Below are 3,544 nucleotides of genomic sequence, written 5' to 3' on the forward strand. Positions count from 1 at the left end.
GACGTGAGCTGGGTGTGTGTCTCCTGTGACTTCCCATGTCCTGACCCTGACCCCCAGCCCAGCCCACCTGCCTCCTGCAGCTGCAGGTAAGAACGCCCCTGCGCCGGGCCCCAATTTCCTGGCAGCCCCTGCCTGTCTCAGCGTAAGCATTCCCTCTTCAGAAGCCTCCCTGATCTCCTCGCACACATACCCCAGTCTAGGAAACCCGCTTCTTCTCCAGCAGCCCCCTGTTCTGCGACCCTTGTCACCTCGGCTGTAGTTACACAGGGGAGGAGGGTGTTTCTCTAGTCACTGTAAATGCTGCCAGGGCAGGGCCTGGTTTGTCACGACTCTCCGCTGCAAGCTGCAGAGACCAGTTCAGCCGGCCTTGAGGGAGCAAGAGACAGCGCTGACTCCGTAACCTCAGCACCTGGAGACCTGGCCCCGAGGAGCCACCTGGCCGGTATGGCTCCGCCCATCCATCAACCTCTCCACAGCCAGTGTCACCCTCAGAGCCGTCACAGATACACCGTCCCCACCGCCTGGCCCGGATCCCCAGGCAGGAGCATTCAGGGAAGACTTTGTTTGGCCCTGCACGGGGTGGGAGAGGCTCACGTGACTGATCAGCCTCCAACAGCAGTGGGGCATGGGCTTGGGTGGCAGCAGCGTCCAGGCCTTCATGGGGCTGGTACAGAGTGGACACTCGACAAGTTTGAGGGATGGCATGTCTGCGCACCCCCCTTCACACTGTGTGATTTATTAGGAGATGGGGGCCTCTGAGTAGTGCGTAAGTCTTGGGGGTGGCGCCCTCATGAAGGGGGCTGGTGCCCTTATTCACAAAAGTGAGAGCCCCCTGGCTCCTGCCCCCAAGTGAGGACACAGCACGGAGATGTCCATCGATGAACCAGGAGGCAGACACTGAGTCTGCCACTCGCAGCCAATTTCTGTTGTTCAGGCCACTCAGCGTGTGCGCTCTGGGTCTGCCCTAGCAGACGACACACAGCAGAGACCTATCGGCTGCCAGTTCCGGGGGCCAAGGGTCCAAGGTCAAGGTGTCAGCAGGGTGGATCCCTCTGAAGTCTCTAGGGGAGGGCCTTCTGTGCCTCCTCCAGTTTAGGGGGCTGCAGGTACCCTGGGGGTCCCTGGGCTAACAGGCGCATCACAGCAATCTCTGCCTCCCATCACATGATGGAACTCTGGGTCCAAATCTCCCTCTTTAAGCCCCTGGTTGAGGGCCCACTTTAATCCAGTCGGAGCTCCTCTTAGAGGGGCCTAAATAAGCCCCCTTCCACTGGTGCTGGGGGTTAGGACTTGGACATATATTTGGGGGGAACAATTTAGCCCACAGCATGCCTTTAGTATGAAGTACATCTCCTGTGAGACTGCCGTATGGGGAGACCACACAGGAGGGGAACACGACCAGGAAGTCACAGTTTTGTGCCTTCTCTGCCCTCGCAAACATAAGAGGGCAAAGGCACCACCCACATGTCCCACACGAGATCACCCACGAGATGCGGTGAGAGCCGCCCAGCTGAGCCCAGCCACCTCCATAGCCCCGCGCGAAATGAAGGGCTGCTGCTATTTCAGCACTGGGCCTTGGGGTGGGTCTTGGGGTGGGCCTTGTGTGGTGTGTTATGTAGCACAAAAGAACCGAAAGATTATCCTACTTCCCTGCAAGGCTACAGTAAGTCAGTTTCCCACCTGCAAATACAAGAGTGCCTCTCCCCACACCCTCACCATCACCAGATGTTATCACTTTAAACATTTTTTGTATCACCTGGTCAGTGATAAGTTAAAATTTATAATTACATAAATGCTGCCCTCAGGTGTGGATGGCCCAGGAGTTCTGATTCTTTTAGGTCAACCTCTCATGTTCCAAATGGGGGAGCAGAGCATAAGAATGATCTGGCTCCCCAGAGACACACGTGAATTATCCAGGCTCTGTCACCCCTCACTGCCACACCCTGGGCCCACTTAGCAAGCCCCCATTTTCCGTCTGGTTGGTTCTATGGTTCTTGTTCCTCTCATGTCCCAACAGAAAACACACACACTCATTTAGGATAATTCAAGGGACTGTTTCCAGGGATGCGGGGAGTCAGGAGCTGTGGAATCACAGTAGAAACAGAGCAGCTGTCACCAGCCTTAACCCCAAAGAGTTGGGAAAAGACCAGAAATCTGAATCTGGAATGAGAGAGAGTCATGTGGAGAGAGACCTTGGGAAACCGTGAGCAGTGGTTGAGGGACACGGGCAGCCCAGGCCACCTCACTGAGAGGAAGTCTCAGAAGAAAGGCCCCGACCTACCCCGCCTCCCTCCCCACAGTCTCGTGTTGGTGGCTCCCACTGACCAATCCAACCAGAAGCCAGAGGCAGGGACCCGTTGATGTGACCCACAAAAGGCAGCCTCCTAAGGCCCATGATCGATGGGAGGACAGAGAGTGACATCCCACGTAGTCTGATGATGACCCCACCACAATTACGCTGTCTAGTGCTGCTGACAGATTTGAGCATGTAGAGTTAGAAATAATCTATTTTGAGCTTCTTAGCCTTTGGGGAGAATTGGGGACCCCACTGAGGATCTGATGAAAGCTATTAACTTCTTCCTGACAATAGTTGCATCCAAGTGGAAGCTCCAAACAGCAGAGTGTATCATTCAAACAGTTTTATGAGGAAAAGGAAAACTACTCACTTATAGTGTAGGTGTCAGGTAAGGCTGGATCCAGGGTATTTGCAATCTAAATGCTATTGCCAGCGCTCTACCTCTCTATATATATCTGATCTTCCTTCCGGGCATACCTCAGCACGTCTTTCTCAGCTCATGACATATAAGTGGCTGCATCTGTTTGGTCTTACCTTCCCAAGTTAAGAGGTGTTTATGAAGAAACCCACAAGCTAGATCCAGCAGAAGTCCCCAGGAAGGCACTGACACAACAGGCTCAAGCTGGATGCCCCTTCCTGGCAGCCACTAAGCGGAGTGGCCTCTGTCCCATGACTGGCTTTGTGACTTCCACGGCAGGTTGATGAGAAGGCTTTCCAACCCGACGTGCGCCATGGCAGGCCCTGCCACCCCCTAGGCAAGCAACATTTCAGGACCACAGACCACCACCAACCCCTTTCTGTAACAGGGAGGCAGAGAGCCACAGACCAAGGTCACCCAGAGTTAGAAACAAAGTTGCTGCGCTTTGTCTTGAAAGCCTGGAGCCTATTAAATCCTTAAACGGCATTATCAAGGGACGAGCTTTGAGTTTCCTTAATCCTCCAAGAGGATTAGGAGAATTCAGCCAAGATAAGCTCCTTCCAGGGACTAAATGGCCGCTTTCTGCCAACCTGGTGCTTCTCCTGAGCTGGAACCAATCCCCTGGAGGAGGGTGAGTGTCCCTATGGCAAACACCCCCAGGCCTGAGGCCTCATTTCTACCTCATTTTGGGCTGGTCATGATAACAACCATAGATGGGGTGTATTCTTGGAGGTTCAGGAAAGCCTCCCATGGGCAGATGAAACCACAGAATAAAGAATCTGCAATATGGGGCCAGGCCTGCCCTGGAATTTGCAGGGCCTGGGGTGAGG

This window comes from Talpa europaea, assembly GCF_964194135.1.
Source record: "Talpa europaea genome assembly, chromosome: 12".
In the NCBI taxonomy this organism is placed as follows: Eukaryota; Metazoa; Chordata; class Mammalia; order Eulipotyphla; family Talpidae; genus Talpa; species Talpa europaea.